Source organism: Piliocolobus tephrosceles, chromosome 18 (genome assembly GCF_002776525.5).
Source record: "Piliocolobus tephrosceles isolate RC106 chromosome 18, ASM277652v3, whole genome shotgun sequence".
Lineage (NCBI taxonomy): Eukaryota > Metazoa > Chordata > Mammalia > Primates > Cercopithecidae > Piliocolobus > Piliocolobus tephrosceles.
This window is the reverse complement of record NC_045451.1, coordinates 71501855-71521382: the sequence shown is the minus strand read 5'-3', so window position 1 is coordinate 71521382 and position 19528 is coordinate 71501855. Positions and strand designations below refer to the sequence as shown.

Genomic DNA, 19528 nt, shown 5'->3' with positions numbered 1-19528 from the left:
TCTGTGGCAGACAAGGGCTGGTAGACGAAAATCTACTGCCCTCCTTGAACCTGGCCTTGCTGATCATGATAAATTTGTGCTCAAGTCTCACGGAAGGGCATTTGTAAGGCTCGGGTGCGGCCAGACTGGAGGTGACCCGCTGCGTCACTTTGCTTTTCCTCCTTAGCAAGGGCCTCAGCAGAGAAACAGCCCTGAGCCACACTCAGGCGGACACCCCAAGCTGGTAGGCAGGTCTCCCCAGAGTGGGCGGGGCTCTCTGGAGTGTGCCACCCACCGTGCCCCAGGGCTCCATTGACTCCTCACTGGGACACTCAGCAGCCTCCCGGATGACGTGTTTGCCACCGCCACAGGGTGACTTCCCACCTTAGCCACCTCCTGGCGGCCGGCAATGGAGTCCTGCTGTTGGGGCAGGGGTAGCATAAAAAGCCTGACATTCAGTGCCTGGAATGGACTCCAAGGAGGAAGCCACAGAGCTGAGTGCCCCCTCCAGGACCACCCCAACCCCTCACCCCCAGTGTGAGAGCCGCAAGCCTTGGAGATGCTGTAGCGAGCCTGAGAGTACAATATGTGCCTGTTTGTCCTGGTGCAGCACAGCGCCCAGGCCCTACTCCACTATGGTGTCACCACAGAGCCCTGCTGGTGAGACGGCACCACCTGCTGACAGTGCAGATGAGAACAGAGACATGCTACTGCACCTGGCCATCATCCACAGGCCGACCAGTGTCATGGAGCAGATAGCCCATGTCATCTGCCACGCCAAGCACCTCGGCGTCGTCAACCTCACCAACCACTTGCACCAGAAGCCCCTGCACCTGGTGGTGATCACTGGGCAGACAAGGGTGGTGAGGTTTCGACTGCAGGTGGGTGCAGACCCGGCACTGCTGATCGGCGTAGAAACTCAGCCATGCACCTGGCACTGAAGGCAGGCGCTAGTGCCTCAGAGTTGCTGTATGCACTGCTTTGGAGTGGAGCTCCCGCTGTGCCCCAGCTGTTGCACATGCCTGACTTTGAGGGACTGTACCCAGTATACCTGGCGGTCTGAGCCCAAAGTCCTGAGTGCCTGGATCTGCTGGTGAACAGCGGGGCTGAGGTGGAGGCCACAGAGCAGCAGGGGAGCCGAACAGCCTTGCATCTGGCCACAGAGATGGAGGAGCTGGGGTTGGTCACCCATCTGGTCACCAAGCTCTGGGCCAACGTGAACGCTTGCACCTTTGTGGGAAACACAAAGTGCACCTGGCAGCTGGTCTGGGATCCCCGACCCTCACCCTCCTCCTTCTGAAGGCTGGCGCTGATGTCTATGCTGAGAACAAGGAACCCCTGTGCCCGCTGCCCTCACCCCCTCCTCTGAGAGCAACTCAGACTCGAAGGGGCCTGAGGACACCCGAAGCAGCTTCCAGGGCCACACGCCTCAGCCTCACCCACAGCACCACAGTGAAGACCTTGCTGCTAAATGCGGTTCAGAACACCATGGAGCTGCCCCTGACCCCGCCCAGCCCTGCAGGGCCAGATAGTAAATATTTTTGGTTTTGCAAGTCACACCTTCTGTGTCACAACCATTCCACTCTACCCTTGTAGCACAGAAGCAGCACCCAGGGATGATAGGTCAACAAATGCGTGTGGCTGTGTTCCAAAAAGTTTTATTTATAAAATCAGCCGTGGCTACCATACTGTAGTTTTGATCCCTAAACTTACAGTATAAAGATATTAGATGAAGTCAAGGAGAATGCTTCTGACAGGAACAGTCACAAGAAGCAGAAGGCAAAAGAAAAAAAAAATGTGTATTGATAGTTAAAATTAGTATGTAGAATCTCTAAAAAAAATCTTGCAAATCAACACGGTTTTTTTCTACAGAACTTCGCAGAGCTTTTCAAAATGCTAAAATGCTTTGTGATGCTGCAAAGATTCTACAGAGTTACCCAAAGTTAGTGCACCTCGGTGCATCTCTGCTGAGGCTAAACCATGCCACCCACCAGGACATCCCACCAAGTAGACCTTTCCAGCCTCCCCTTATTTAAATGTTTCATGGCTTTCCCTTCTACATAAACAGTGTCCACTATCACTTAGGTCAGTGAGGTTTGCAACTACATTTCACAGTCCCCGATTCAAACTCCAACAGAACTACTAATAGGAGCTTAAAGACTTGCAGCCGCTTCTGGATAGAGGGAGCTAATAGGGAAGTAGAGCCATCTACAGGAGATATGTGGTACTGCACAATAAGAGCTATGCGAAGCAGGTGAGAAAGGCACTGAGAAATGCATCACAGCACCTAGTAGAAATCGCTCTACACTATTTAACACAGAGATTTAGCAACGAAGGCAGGGTTTTCAGGAGCAGACCTTTTATTTTTGTTTGATGGGGTCGGGTGGAGACACATGATCTTGACCGCAATTTATGTTACGACAACATGTGTGAGGAAGAGAGGATATTTAGAGTGTTTCCTTTACAGGCTTAAATGGGCATTCGACTTATACGCAGAAGTGCGCCCATTTTCAGTGTCTCCATATCAGCACCAATTTCATTTAACTGTATGATTCTTTTTACCATGAACACTTGGGGAACTCAGTGGTTTAAGGGACATTCTACACAAAAGTTTGAAACCTCTTAATTACAGCAACTAAAGCCTCCCAATGGTTTCCTAGATAAGTCTTTTGTGTAGTATTTTGAAAAATAGATTTTTCTCCCAAAGAGTTAAGACAATAGCATTCATGTCATAAGAACTCTGTTTTTTGGACCACATTTTGTGATAAAAAGCAAATGAGCTTTGCATTTAGGAGCTCCAGGGAGTCCTTGTTGCCCTTGGAAGCCTGCCCCTCACCCCGACAAAGGCCAGACAGCTTAGAGGGAGGGAATCTCTCTCCCCACAGGCTCACCAAACCATGCGGCTGGCTGTGTGTTCCTTACTGACGTCCTGCGAGCCCTCAAGGTACTTCAACAATGAACATCTCGATTTTCTGTGGATTTATGGAAGAAAATGTATCTCTCCAAATGTGTATAGTAATTCCCCCTTATCTGCAGGGAATAGTGCCAAGACCCCCAGTGAATGCCTAACGCAGATAATAAACAACCCTATATATGCTATTCTTTTAACTATACATACATACATACCGGAAATATAGCTTAATTTGTAAACTGGGCACCATATGTGATTAACAACCATACCTACTAATAAAATAGAACAATTAAGACAAGAGGCTATAATAAAAGTCATGTGACTGGTCTCTCTTTCTCTCTCTCAAAATACCTTACTGTACTGCACTCACCCTTCCTGTGGTAATATGAGGTGATACAGTGCCTATGGGATGACATGAAGTGAGGCAAATGATGTAGACATTTTGACATATCGTTCGGCTACCACTGCCCTCCTGATGATACATCGGGGGGAAGATCACCTGCTTCGCGTGACCCCAGAGCATCGTGCCATGACAATGTATTTTTTGCTGGGTGTCAGGAGCAGGCAATGCTGACGTTTGGGGATCCTTGAGAATTGAAGGGTTGTGTTTTTTGTTGTGTTGTGTTTTTTTGCCAAGACCTGCTGGAAGAACACTGCAATCAGATGTTGTGTGAAATTTCAATTCATCGAAGTGTTGCTGCAGAGATTATAATTCTTCAGTGAGAATATAAGTAATTTTAACACTGCATTCCATCCTAAGATATTCCATAATTTGGTTTTTTAATGTCTGTGCAATTTGAAACACCGCAGCACATTTCGATTATGTCCATGTTGCTGGTTCTGCTTCATTTCTTCATCTTTCTCCGCAGACGATTCAACAAGTTCTTCCAGTTCCTCATTTGTTAGCCCTTCTTGATGGCCTTCAATATCTTCTGCCACTTCAGCGAGCATGTCAGCAACCCTTCTCCACCAATCTGTCTTGCTGCATGAATGATTTTCCTAACTTCTCCACTGATCCCACAGAAGCCTTTAAAATCCTTCATGGCTTCACTCCATAAGTTCCTCTAGCAGGCATTTACAATTTCTGGTTTTAATTCATCCAATGCAGCTTTGAAGAAAGTTATTGCATTAGCAATAGTGAACAGCAATAACAGGCAAGGATCTGCCATCTCCTGGGATAACAGTGCCTTCTGGATACCTCCTGAGGGATCTGCCTGAGCCTGCTTTATAGTTAACTTCTTTTTTTAATAAGTAGAAAGAGTACATTCTAAAATAATAATAAAAAGTATAGTAAACACATAAACTAGTAACATAGTTGCTTATTTTCATTATTAAGTATTATATATTGTACCTTACATTGTGTGCTATACTGTTATACCACCTGCGGCAGAGTAGGTTTGTTTATACCAGCACCAGCACAAACACATGAATAATGTATTACACTGTGACATACAAAGGCTACAATGTCACTAGATGATTAGTGCTCATCCAGCTCCATCATAATCTTATGAGCCCACCATCCCATACCGGGTCTGTCACTGACCAGAGCCTTGTTAGGCAGTATATGACTGTACTTCTATGAACCTCAGTGTCCTCTTCTATGAAAATGGAATGATGTTAGTACTATGTCAGGGGATTATGTGAGAATTAATTGGGATGATGCATGTAAAATTCTGAGCAATTTTACATACAATCCTTCTCAAGATCAGGGCACGATAAATTTATATTTTAAATAACTAAAGATACAAATTGAAAAACTGGAGTCATAAATCAATAAAGTATAATATTTCTACTTTTCTAGCAAGTCCTAAATCAGCCTTGCCATAAAATTAGTAAATAAAATTCTCTTTGATTTTTTTTTCAATTATTACAAAGCAAACCTCTGAGATTTCAGGGTCAAAATTTTCCATTTATGTTTATTTGTTGCTGTTTTTATTTCTGCCACTTTTTATGGGTTTGGTCCTTTTAAATGAAGAGAAGATAATGAGATGATCATGATACTTAGATCTTGAACAACTCACGCACACACACACACACACACACACACACACACAAGTCTAAATTTCTTTTAAAAGTAAAAGTAAATTCGTCCTAGAAGTTAAAACAGTGATAATCGTCTAGCGGAAAGTAGACAATTATCTATCAGAGAATGTATCTACTTCTGCAGGTGATAGTAAAAGTCTAAATAAAACACTAGAATTTTACAAATAAACCGATGCTGTTTTAATCCACAAATTGGTTTCCAACTACCGATTTAGCCAAGTGATTCTTAAAAGGTATAAATATGAACAGTGAGTCTCATGTCCTAGCTACCTATTACTATGTAACAAGCAACGCCAAACCCAGTGGCGTAAGCAAGAGGAAGCATTCACAGACCTCACGAATCTGCATTTGGGTTGGGTTCAGAGGGACCGGCTCATTTCTGCTGCATGTGGCATCAGTAGGGGCAGCTCCTGGGGCTGAGGTCATCTGAAGACTCAGTGTTCACCTGTCTGGAGACTGACAGCAGCTGTGGGCTGGAGCACCCATCCCCAAGGCCCCTCCACACAGCTACTTGGCTCCCACCCAGAATCTGGCTGAGTTCCAAGATCAAGCATCCCACGTGAGAGTGAGGCAGAAGCTGTTTCCTCAGTTTCGACCTAGCCTCAGAGGTCATACGGCATCAATTATCTCACTCTTAATTAGCTGAGGCTGACTTACAAAGAGCCACTAAGATTCAAGGAGAGCAGCCATGGACTCAACATTTGATGGGGAGTGGCGAGGTTCTGGTAGGGCAAGTAGGATGGGAAACATTTTTGCCACCATTTTTGGAAAACACTTTCTACCTCACTTACATTTCACTGAGTCAATGCAACATATTTATCTACTATGGCATTTTGCTAATGTCTTGTATCCAAATTAGAAATTCATTCATTCATTGAAAAAAAAACATGCAGCGAGTTCTTGTTATGAGTTATGCACTTTACAAGGTGATGGACATATCCACATTAATAGGCAAGATTAGATGGGAAAATTGTCAGTGCCTCTGCTTAAAATAAATATTGCCGCATAACATTAATAATTTGTTTGAGAGTGATTTAGAGCAGTTGTTAGAATCGAACTCAGGATCCAGATTGTCCAGGTGCTAATTCTCACTCGTGTGCGCTTGTCTACGATATGGGCAAGTTCTTGAAACTTCTCTGGGCTTCTGTCTTCTTGTCTGTAACATGAGACTAGTGATAGATCTGCCTGGTAGGGTTGTTGTAAGGAGGAAAGGTATTAATTCATGCAATTGGTTAGTGTCTGATAGTAAGCACTCAATAAATGTTAGCCATAATTATTATTATTTACTAAGATTAAAGTGGGCTTCAAATGTTTATGGCATAACAATAGGTGAAAAGGAAGAGAATTAGAAAATCAATAATGCATACAATATCACTATAACAAAGAACAGAAAAACCTTATATGTGGAAGAAATGTTATATTGGAGAAAAATGCAACAAAACATTTTAAGTGATGTGCTGGAGTGGAAAAACTACAGAAAATATTTTTCTTCTTATCTCTATATTCCAAAAATTTTTTCACACAAAAACGAATTGCTTGTATAATGTTTACATCGCTGACCTATAACTGAAATAATAAAGCTACTTCCCATTACAAGAAAAATCAAATGTTTAAAGGTATACATCCTATGTACTTCCAGTTCCCTTTAAAATTCATCATATTGATCTGTGTTATACTTTGGTCTCGTCAATACAGCACACCTAGTGTTGCAGCCTATAGAGAAAGGAAAGAAAAATGGCTTAAAACTTAATGACATGTTACAGTCTGAATTACTAATACATACTCAGCCAATCCCTGGTGCGCAAAAGACCATCTGTCTCCCTTTAATGTCTCCGATAACCATCTATATGTTTCACATTTATCACTCTGGCCCTAATGCATTTGCCAAACACATGAATATTTAAATATCTAAAACTATTGCATCAACAGAAAATGTGACAGATTTACAGTTGGGGTTTTTTCCTTTGAGTAACCAAAGGAAAAAGCTGTGTACCTGTGCTGGGGACTGCAGGGAAACTCAGTTTCCCCTGAAGAGATCTAAGAACCCAAAATCTAGACCTTTAGGAGTAACGATAGCTGTGCTTGTCAGTGCTTACTCTGTCCTAGGCTCCAGGCTGCTGTTTGTCCCCTGTTATCTCATTTCATCCTCCTAACAGTTCCACGAGGTCTGAAATATTAACTCCTCCTTACAGGGGAGGAAGCTGAAGCTCACAAAAAATTAAATGACTTCCCACAGCCAGGAGGTGGCAGGGTTGGGTCTCAAACATCTTTTTTCCCAGCACCATAACTGCCCTGACCACTGGCCTCCTGCAGCAAGCAGCCACCCACTCACAGCAGTGCTGCCGCCGCAGGCTCTCAGCACTCAGGTTCACTGGGGCGGCAGGCAGAGTTTTAGCAATGACACTCCACCCGGAGCATTTCCTCACAGAAAAGTGACGGCCAGGATTCCCACTAGGCCTCGCTGTCACAGAAGAGGTCACTTCCTTGGGCCTTACAAAACCATGCTGCTGCTGTCTCTTTCTTCATAACAGGACACGTACATCATCCTTCCATGGGATTGGGAGTGGGTGTATCAGGCTGTTTTTGTGTCGTAAAGGAATGTCTGAGGCTGGGTAATTTACAAAGAAAAGAAGTGTAGTTGTTTCATGGTCTGCTGGCTGTACAGGAGGCATAGTGGCAGCACCTGCTTGACTTCTAGTGAGGCTTTTACTCATGGCAGAAGGCAACGAGAAAGCAGGCGGGTCACATGACGAGAGTGGGAGCAAGAGCGAGATGGGGGAGGAGCCACACACTTTTAAACAACCAGATCTCGTATGAAATCGGAGAACTCACTCATCACCAAGGAGCTGGCCCAGGCCATTCATGAGGGATCCGTCTGCATGATCCAAACACCTCCCACCAGGCCCCACCTCCAACACTGGGGGTTACATCTCAACATGAGATTCAGAGGGGACAAATATCCAAACCATATCAGTGAACGTATGCAATTAAAGAAAAGTTACGAGCCCAATGGCAAAGAATAACGCCAAGAGAAATATCTAGACCAACTTACATCAGCATCAAGCTTGCCGGAGAAATTCAATCCTGTAAGTCCAATTGGAGGTTCTAAGATGGTCGAAGGTGGGACCATGAGAAATGGGAGAAAACACTAACATGCAACATTTGGAATGAGAAGCACAAAGGGCGACCTAGGCGGAGGGAGCTTTATAAAACGCATGTGCGGCGTGAAGCTAGTAACTGTTGGTATTAAGCATTTTTCTAGTCTGACTTTCATAAGTACTACTTCAGCTGAAATATAAACATTCCCTGAAAAGTATAGTGTGACTTTTATTGGGGTTTGTTTTGTTTTGTTTTTAGGATTGAAAGGATGAAAGAATCGGTTGTTCAAGAGCCAACCCCACCACCGCCCTCACAAAAAAAAGGATTCATCCGATTTTCTTCTTTTCAGGAACTGTCTGCTAGGGCTGAAGGCAACATTTTTCATGAAGCCACCATGATCTCGTTGAACAACGTAATGTTAGTGCCAACACTTACCTTGGAACACATCTCTGCCCAAAGCCTTATTTTCCAAAGGACGAAACTTGGATGCACTTTTCCAAATTCACTTAGTTAATTAGTGAAGAGCCTCTCAGAACGAGTAAGTTCAACATGTTGGCTCAAACAAGCCTTTCTTGTGAGTGTTTCCCTAAAAACTCCTGTTACAATGGAGCCACTGTTCCTTCAATAAGTCATTAACATGATTGTTGTTGCGGGATGACATTCATCCGAGGAAGAACTGCTGACCAGGCCACCTGAGGTCAGACTCACCCAACAGAGAAGCTCACATATCCTGCTTTAATGAATCCATCGCATCAAAATTTGGAACCTGTTGCAAACAGCTGAATCTGCCACAACCTACCTACATGGGGTTTAGTATTAATTATCACTGACAGTGTCCATTGAAATGATGTGCATAGTATGTAAAGCTTTGTTTTCTAATATATTGAGGGAATTGGAGAGCCAGTTAAATAATCAAACACTGTAATTAACACATTTTCATTTACATTGCCCCCATAGTCCCTCCTGACACACCTAGGAATCGTAAACTCATAGGCTGCCAGCACAGGGAGCTGCCTGAGTGGTCATCGCAGCCCAACTATCTCACTCAGTGGTTCTCTGCTTTGTCTTCTTACCACATTTTCAAACATCAGAATCTTTGGTGGCACACTAGAAAGGCCCAAACAACTCACAACAACCCCAAACAAATCATCAAGAATCATGATGCTGTCATCCCAACAACGTAACAGTGCCCAGAAGAACAAAGCCATCATCACCTTCCCATTGGGCCCCCTTCATCCAGGCGCCACTGTTTGACCAAAACTCATTTCTGCTCACTTCAGCTTGTCCTGACTAAACCCAAGCTCTCCTGGGCATGAGCTGGAAATGCTACTACTCACAGCAAGCCTGCCTGACTCCACGTCATTCCCCACAACAGCTCAGCTCAAATTCCTCCCGATAGACACTACTGAAGAGTACTTCTCTGACTGGAGCAATGTAAATTCATTCACAAGTGATGTAAATCAGGCAACAGTCCTGTGAATGATCTAGGATACACCAGAGCACCATGGCCCAGTGCTTAGGAAACACTCCTCCACCCTAAAAATAAAATTTAGGGTAAAGACAGAGAACCAAGAATGCACCAAGAAACCTGAATTCTAGAATGGGTTCTTCCATTCATTAGCTATGTGACTGGAAAAGCAGTCTTTGATTTTCACACTATCAATGACACATTTGGAAGACATACTGTCTTAGGAGTCTTCTAGTTTAAAGTTTCGTGGTTCTAAGCACTATCACAGTGGTTCCCTGAATGGTGCTACCCTCTAAATCTATAGATGGTTCCTGAAAGATCAATTTACATAAATAAATTGGATGACTTTTCTTTCTGCTAGGTACTAAGCCAATTCTGTCATCAAAATGTATTTAAGCCACTAGTATAGAAGAAGCTATGCTAGCTGGCCACAGAATGAAGATCAGGAAACAGCCTAATAATACCAGTTTCTTGACAATCAAGAGGATTGGTTAAAGGCCAGGAAACACATCCCTCGTTAGGAACGCATCATCACATAATAATGATTTGGGTGTAAAGTAAAGTTTTTTCCCTGTGCTCTTCATCCTTCATATGAGCATAAAGCACACTTTTATCAACATAGAGAAATGGATCATTAAAAACATATGCATAACACCATGAAACATTTTACAAACTACACCAATTGACATAGCAAATAAAAAATGAACAAATTAAGACATAGGATGAAAAATAATAATTTTAATCCCTTTTAATTATATAGCAGTTAAAAAGTAATAACAGTTTAAGAAAATCAAACTATCTTCCACAACTGAAAGTATTCATTGTAATAAAAGTTAATTAGCATTTTGTACCAATAAGAGGGACTTTTTTAATATCCTGAATTGTTTGAGTTTTCAATTTATTTTTTCTAGATCCCTTTAAAAATTGTATTTCTTCTCATTCAATATTAATATTTATCTTTAGACAAATGACTTAGTCACCACAAAATAGCATAGTGCCCAAGGCCATGCCTATGAATTATGAAATGGCTTCAGAGACTCTCAAAGATTCTCTGAAGTTGCCACATAAAGAAATGACAATTGATCCAACATAAAACCATTCAAGGAAATTTCACCCAGGGTTTGAATCCCAGGACTACTGGAAGCAGTGTTATCAAAGCTCGCTGAAATACCTCAGTGAAACTCATTACATTCCTGGCTGCAGAATCAGCCCATCTTTCCCAGGACCTGCTCACTCCCAGGCATGGGGAAGGCTGCCCATCCCAGGTATCAGCGGGTTATCTAAGGGTCTGCTCTGATCTGCGCTTGAAATTCTAGGGGGATTCCTGTTTCAAGGCTTCTGTGTTCCCAGAATTTGGGGTCTGACATGGACATACCCTTCCACTTGCTTTAGTTCAATTTTACCAGACAGTTTGAATTTTTGGAGAAGGTTGAATAATGGCCCCCAAAGGAAATCCATGCCCTGATCCCTAGAATATGTGAATATCACCTTAAGCAGGAAAAAGGACTTTGTAATTGTATGTAAGGATCTTGAGTTGGGAAGGTTATTCTGGATTATCCAGGCGGGCTCTAAATACACTCATGGTGTCCTTCTCACAGACAGGCAGACGGAGAGTTGACAGAAAGAGGAGAAAGCCATGGACAAAGCAGGCAGGTGTTGGCGCGGGGTTGCCACACGCCAGAGAATAGCAGCAGCCACCAGAAGCTGGAAGGGACAAGGCACACATTCCCCCTTCAGCCTCCGGGTGAGCAAGCCTCTGCTGAGATTCATTCCAGCCCCGTGACATTGATTTGGACTTCTAGATTCCAGAAACCTTAAAACTGTTGTTGTAGCTTCTTACAGCAGCCACTGGAAGCTAATACAATTTTCAACTGGACTTTCCACTATTTTCCACTGATCATGACCTCAGAAGCAAACTTGGATATGGTATTAAGCATCCCTAAAAGACCTTGTACAGACACATCTATGCGTATGGCATTAAACACCCCCAGGAGACCCTCTACAGACAATATCTCTGCTCATGATATGCAACGCCTGTCAGAGATCCTCTGCAGACAATCTCTATGCTTGTTGTTCCAAGAACCACTCTCATAACTGGTTTTTTTTTTGAGAGAAACATCCATTTTTGTTGATGTTAATAAGCAATTCAGCTTGCTAAACTCAGGAAAATATAATTTTAGGTTCCGGTCTTGGTAATTAGTCTTCCTTTATATGCAAATACAACTAGCATTTTCATGCAAAGTAGCCAAAACTAAAGAAAAAATTTAATTCTATTTTCAATCTACTGAACAGTTGTAATTATATTTATTTGTCAGTTCAGACTCAATCCCAATTATAGGTCATAGAAGAAAGTTTTCAAATAAACAATTTATCTAAAATATGATCAATTTTAGAGGATTTAGTAAAAACAAAACAACTTTCTAGAAGTGGCTCCTTCCTTTGTTAATAAACTTGGATCCTATACAGGCTTTGAGATATGTGTGATTTCCAACAAATGTGGTGTTAAATAAACACTTCCATATAGAAATATAATAAGTGCAACCATCCTGAACTGGGACTGCTGCGTAATGTGTTTCATTCACACCAAATTCTCCTTAGAAACACCTGGGCCCATCATTGCTGCCCCTGATGAGTGCTGCTGCCTGCTGGCCACAGTCACGCTGTCTGCCAGCCAGGAGGTGCCGAGCAACCAGATCATCACCCCAAATCTCCAACCTCACAATGACGCCATTGGTGCGTTAACTGTCCTGTGATGGAGAATTTCCCACATGAATGATTCCCGCTCACCCAGACACGGACCAATGAAGTCTGAGGGCACAGCAGGCAAACGCCATCGTAGGTGGAGAACTAACGTTGTTCACAGGGGTGAGATCAGCAAAGTCAAAAGTGGCATTTTACCATAACAAAGACAGAAAATGTGCAAAATTACTCACCTTTTAACATCTCAAATATGAATACAACTTTTGTTACAGGAGCAGTTTTCAAGCTATAAACTCTTTTTTTTTTTTTTGAGACGGAGTCTCGCTCTGTCGCCCGGGCTGGAGTGCAGTGGCCGGATCTCAGCTCACTGCAAGCTCCGCCTCCCGGGTTCCCGCCATTCTCCTGCCTCAGCCTCCAGAGTTGCTGGGACTACAGGCGCCACCACCTCGCCCGGCTAGTTTTTTGTATTGTTTTTAGTAGAGACGGGGAGCTATAAACTCTTTTAAACCCCGCAGGCCGCTGCACCACCTTGGAGGTGATCACTTTGCTCATTCCTGGAAGTTACTACAGGAACTAAGCCACATCCAGACATTGCCTAGTTATAATGATAGATTCTGAAAAGATGGGAGCTGTTTATTTCCTTTTTTAACCTTTTGAGAATCTTGGAAACATTGAATCATTTCATGCAAGTTTATGTACGTTAAGCAACGATATATCCAGGAATATTTTAAAGTAAGAGAAAGTTAAAAATGATCCAGGAAGATTTTAAAGAGGAAGTTTGTATACACACACATGCACATACATGTGGGCGTGTATAAATATATATAGAATATGACTCTAGGTATGTATTAGATGAGATTCCCAGCAGCTGTAACTTGGACCAAGCTGAAACTCAGAGCACAGTAAGAACTTCTTTGCCTCACCCACTTAGATGCTCATGTGGAGCAATGTTTTAATCTTCCCTGGGACATTAGTGAAGGATGGAGGGAGCATGGGGCCTTGTGTGACTAAGGGAGTTGAGAAAAGGAAGTCACCAGGGCAGGAGGAGCAACCAGAGCAGCTGTGGGGACCGTGACTAAGGCCGGCCTCCCCTGAACGGCCATGCGTTCTCTGACTGATGGCTGCAGGGGCCTCACAACCTCCCATTTCCAGGGCCCGTACACACCGTGATCAGGCTGACCCCACAAGCACTGGGGCACACTGCCCTGAACACTGGGACAGCTCGGTGGAGGCTCAGGACCGGGCTCCAGTCACAGCCAGCCTGTTGTTGCATAAGGTGGGACGGGAGTGGTGCTGCGGACTGAACGCCTCTATGATGACCTATCCAGTGGGCTTTTTCTCTCTGTTCTTGGCAATCTTGGGGTAGAGTTGATATTTTCTCCTGGTACTGAATGTTCAGGACCCACTGGACCGTGCAGCTTCCTCCTGGATCCCTTCTCCTCGCCATCAACTTTGTCTCCATACCCTGGCCCTATATCACGTCCCCTGCCTTCTTCTCCCAGGGGAGCTGCGGGCTCTCTGCTCTTTGCAACCAGCACTGCAGCAGACACAGGACTGTCCCCAGAGATGCTGAGGCCCTAACCCCTCTGTGGCTGCATTTGGAGACAGGGCCGTCAAGACACAAGTAAGGGTGAATGAGGTCATAGGGCTGGATCCCTAATCCAGTATGACTGGTGTCCTTATAAGGAGAAAAAGAGACACCAGGGATATGCACAGAGGGAAGGTCATGTGAGGACAAGCAGAGAAGGCAAGCCAAGGAAAGAGGCCTCGGGAGAAACCAACCCTGCCAACACCAACAGCTGGACCTTGGACCTCCAGCCTCCAGAACTGCGAGAAAACAAATGTCTGCTGTTTAAGCTGCTCAGTCTGCAGGCCTTTGTTATGGCAGCCCCAGCAGACTAATGCACATGGATCTCAGACACAGGACTCTCTGCTCAGTAACTACAACGACCCTGGAGACATACTTGACTCTATCTCAGGCTGGCAAGACCCACCTCCATACTCCATTCTCCAGGAGCAAGGACCCAGACCCATCCTGAGGCCTGGCACAAGATGCTACCAAGGGCGTCGGTCTGTGAAGCCTATAGACAGTTTTGTGAAGAACTGTTGCTCCAGATGAAGATTCTGGGGTCCCAGTGACCCAGGTCTGCTGGGGAGGTAAAAAGCCACAGCCTGAGCCTGTCTCCCTTCTCACTCAGCAGCTGTAGCGAGGCTCACCCTTCCAGAGCCCTGCACAGCGAGAGCACAGTAGACAGGGGGTCCCACCCCCTGCAGAACTCCCCACCCCACACACTGCCCTCTGCACGTGACCACCACACCTTGACCATGCTTTAATTCGACTGTAATTTACTGGGACCATCAAGTCATTTTCACCCTTTTCTTGTAACAGTGGCAGATACAAACATTAACAGATGGAAAACTGTTTTTCTATTTTAAATGTCTCCATGGGATAAACCGCTTGCAGATGATACTACCTGATCGTGTGGACTGGCTTATCAAATAAAACTCTGCTGCCTACATTTTCTGGGGGGTGTGATGTAACAGGAGTAGTCAAGTGATCTTTATTTTCTAAATCTAACCTGAAATTTATATTAGTATCAAGAAGCAACATGAGAGAAAATAAAATCACTTGCATAAAAAAGAGCTATCTATCCTAAAATTAAATATATAGAACTCAACATTATTTCAAGGAAAAAATACAAAACCTTACGACTTGATTTTTTTTCTTTGCAGTGTTTCAGGATTTGTACTGCTAGGGTGAGATGGAGGCTGAGTGAAGCCAAAGGTAAGTCACTTCCATTTCCTGGATAGAGGTGTGCAAGAAAAACCCAGACTGTGATAGAAAAAAAGGAGACCCAGGGCCCCTTGGTGGGGAGCCAGCTGGGACGGGGGTGCACAGAGTCCTGGAGGAGGTGGAAGAAGAGGTGGTGCTCTTAACAAGACCTCTCCTCTCCATTTGGATGCACATGAAGCACTGGATTGGAGAACGGCAGAGGAGGAGGAGGGAGAAAGAGAAGGGAGGGGAACACAGCCTGGTAGCCAAGGGGAGGGTCTGAGGAGAGACATGAGGGACACTTCGGTCTCAGAGGAACCATGACCCTGAGCACAGAGGCCAGGATGCATTTACTCCCTGCCTCATGCCCCACAGGATTCTCAAAAGCATTAAGATCCACTCAGCTGCTCCTCACCTGCACATCAAGGGCTTTTCGCTCCAGATAATTTTTCTAGAAGGCTGTGGCACTCAAATCACAGACTTGGACTTGTCCAGGCTAGCAGTCATTTCTGAGTTTTCATCTCCTTCTATCACAGGATAAACTTACCAAGAGGGTTGCATTTTGCAGAGCTGTGTTGAACCACTACTGGAAGGCTCCTTGTCTCTCTGTAAAAAAAAAAAAAAGCCTGTTTTGTTTCTTTATTACTATTATTAATAACCAAAGACTAAGTATCAATAAAGACCAAAACGAGTGAAGAAAGTGGCAGCCTTTTATCTGCAAATATGCACGCACTCTCCGGCGAGGTTCACTGGTCCTCGGAAAAGGGGCCAGGGAAGTCGAGCCGGCGCTCTCCCGTGAGGTTCCCGGCTCCACAAGCGAGAGGGGCCAAAGAAGTCACCCCGGCCCCTGCCTGCGGCGGACTTTTATGCATTGTTAAGGGAAAGGGGCGGGCCGTGGGTGGGACAGGGGCGTTTCCATAGGCGTGGCTAGGTAGGTTTCGGTTTTCCCAGATTGACGTCACGTGGCGCATGCTCAGTTGATCTGCATTTTCCCGGCGCGGGCTGCATTTTCCCCTGCACGGGTAAGTTGGTGATGAAGCACCCGGAAGCAACAGGTACTGCTCCATCTTGTTCACCTTCCTCCATCTTGTCCCTTCTCCCTCACCCAAACAAAGCCGTGTTTTACTGCCTGCAAAATTCCACCTTTGCAAGAGAACTGCAAACAACTGAACTCCCACAGCCCTTCCACCATCTCCCACTAGTACACGGGGCAGTGAAACTTAATGCCATGTAGTTGGTACCCCTTCCATCTCCAGCATCTTTGGACAGGAAAATACTAACAATGAAGACACTACCTATCACAATTTGTAGGCTCGACAGGGAAAGGTCATACAATTCGGCACTTAAGAAAACTGAGGCCGGGAGCGGTGGCTCACGCCTATAATCCCAGCACTTTGGGAGGCCGAGGCAGGTGGATCACAAGGTCAGGAGATCGAGACCACCCTGGCTAATGAAACTCCGTCTCTACTAAAAATACAAAAAATTAGCCAGGCAAGGTGGCGGGAGCCTGTAGTCCCAGCTACTTGGGAGGCTGAGGCAGGAGAATGGCGTGAACCCAGGAAGCAGAGCTTGCAGTGAGCTGAGATCATGGCACTGCACTTCAGCCTGGGCAACAGAGCGAGACTCTGTCTCAAAAAAAAGAAAAAGAAAAAGAAAAAAGAAAATTGAAAATGAACTGAACAATTGAGAATATTGCTAAGAAAGTTAAAAATTGAAAAAGAAACACAAGAAAATGAGGGCAATGGAAATAATAAAATATTGGAACAAACTGTTTCAGATCTCTGAAAAATTGGAGTGCTTCACAGGAAAATCTTATATAAAGTAGACATTTTTTCTTTTGTTAACTTTTAAACAGTGAATGCAGAAGTTAAACTGGAATGAGTGAAAGAAATCCAGACATAGAGGAAAATAATGTTTCAGAGCTCAGTGCAGGGCCAGGAAGAGAAAGGAATGGGTGGAGTCCTGCCTGAACCTCTGCCCATCGTCCCAGCCACCTCCCCATTCCCCGTCTGCACACCAAGAGAACAGCAGAGCTCCTCCTGCCCTGGTCAGCTGCCTGGTCTTCCTAGGGGCAAAAACCAGAAAATCCCCATTCTGTGATGCCTTGAGCTCTCTCCTGCACCTCTCCACCCTCAGCCACAGCCAGTCAGTACTGGCCACTCCACCTGCAGCCTCAGGACCAGTCTTCCACAAAGGCCACAAATGTGAAGAGAAGCTCTGCAAAGCTCCCTCAGACTCGCCATCCCATCTTGTTCCTCGGTTCTGACTTCTGCCTCATTTCCCTGGGTCGTCCTTAGCGCTCCCCATCCAAGTAAATGCCCAGGCCCCAGGCTCTGCAGGAGCGAAGTGCCTGATTGTTTGTAGTCCCAGACAAGGCCTGCGATGAACCCTGGCCAACATCGCATAAAATCTACTTTCCCACAGTTGTTCAATTTCTAATAGTCCTGAAAAATACCAGGGGAAAAAATGGGATTTTCACTTTAGTGGACATATTTCTAACTAGAGAGGTCAAATCATGGATAAAAATGTCATTGTATGTATATAAAATGTTAAGCAAATTGTCCTGAAATACCCATATAATACCTTGTCAAGAATTAAATTCTGATTGTGTATTTATTTGGAAAGTGCAACGAAGAAAATAATTCACAACAAATAACTCATACATGTCTAAGTTTCTTATCTTTCTGACTGTGTTACCAACTGGTAAGTGGAAAGGACATCAAAAATTCCCCCATAAAACAAATATTATGGTGATAAGGCTCAAGTTTAGGTCATTGTGGCTCTGATGAAACCGAAATATCTCTTTTTTAGCGAACGGCGCCCTCTTATGTTATAAGCACAACATAATGTTTTCGTTAACATACTTGGGTTTGCTGCTTTCTTAGGTGACACTCCTACCTAGCGGTTTTGTTTTTTTTTTTCTTTTGTTTTCTTTTTTAAGAGACAGCATCTTGCTTATGTTGCTGAGGCTGGAGTGTGATGGTGCAATCATAGCTCACTGCAGCCTGGAACTCCTGGGCTCAAGGGATCCTTCTGCCTCAGCCTCCTAAGTAGCTGGGACTATACGCGCACGCCACCACTCCCAGCTGCTTTGATCTTTTTTAGACAACTGTACATCAGTAAGTTCAGAGAAGTGATGAAGCACCAGCAGCATCCTGGGTAGAGTCCCTGATGAGACAGACAGACCATGTGGACATTAGCGGGTGGCACTGGGATCCTTAGGATGCACTAAAACATGAAGCTTCTTGAAATCGAGGCATTTAACAGAAAATAAGAGATCACTAATTACTTTGAGGAGGGAAATACTGTGAGGAAAAGATACTGAGAAAGATATTTCAAACTGGGTGAGGTAGCTCACGCCTGTAATCCCAGCAGTTTGGGAGGCTGAGGCTGGCGGATCACTTGAGGTCAGGAGTTTGAGACCAGCCTGGCCAACATGGTGAAACCCTATCTCTACTTAAAATACAACACATTAGCCAGTCATGGTGGCACACAGCTGTAATCCCAGCTACTCCAGAGGCTGAGGCAGGAGAATCGCTTGAACCTGGGAGATGAGGTTGCACTGAGCTGAGATCAAGCCACTGCATTCCAGCCTGGGCAACAAAGCCAGACACTGTCTCAAAAAATAAATAAATAAATAAAGGAAGATGTCTCGAGTTCGTGCTTTTATAACTTTCTAACCCATTAAAAGGATTGAATGTCGTGCACCCACAGAGCAGGCTGAGGACTTGGGAGGCACTCAGCTAATTTGAAATCCTTGCTGGTCCCCAGGCCAACCTCGTGACCTTGGGCAAGTCATCTTCTCCTAGCTTCAGTTTCCACATTTCTAAAATTCGTAAAGAGGGACTTCCCCAGGGATACTGCTGGATTCCGTGAGATTCTCCACATTATGTTCAGTCATTCCGAGAAGCAGCCAGGGTGTCCTGGGAGGAGCCTGGGAAGAACCCCTTTGTGGGAGGACCGTGGGGCAGCGGGGAAGGGGAAACCACGGGCAATGGGACCACACTAGCACCGCACCAGGGCACCTGCCCAGAATACGCAGGGGCTCAGGAAGCATCTGCTCACAGAGGAGGTGAAGAGCGCTTTAATGAATGACGCCATCACTGAGCAGCCTGCAAACGACCTTGCCTGGCGACTACCTACTCAGGTTCAGAAAACTAAAATGATCCTTGCTGCCTGAGAGGAGTCCCCCTCGGATCCATCCAGCAATGAGTAAACGCTCTTGCCAAGGTCTGGCAGTCTCAGCCCTTCCCACAGCCTTATGGCTTCCTTTGTTGGCAAGTCTCTCTCTCCCTGGAGATCTGTGCTGCCCCGGGCAGTAGCCACTGACGACACGTGGCCCTTGAGCATATGCAGTTGGGATGTGCTGTAAAGGAAAGTCACACGCTGGCTTTCGAAGACTTGGCACTTTTTTAAAATGTAAAAAAAACCTATTCATGATTTTATGTTGATTATTCATTTTCATGATAATTAAGGTATCTTAGGTTAAATAGAACATATTATTAAAATAAATGTCACCCATTTCTTTTCATTTTTTTTTTTACTGTGGCTACCA

At 44.8% G+C, this 19528-nt stretch overlaps 1 pseudogene; it reads left to right on the top strand.

The window, feature by feature from the left end:
* The first annotated feature begins 326 nt into the window (after positions 1-326).
* Positions 327-19068, top strand: LOC111553531 (annotated as a pseudogene).
* Positions 19069-19528: the final 460 nt, after the last annotated feature.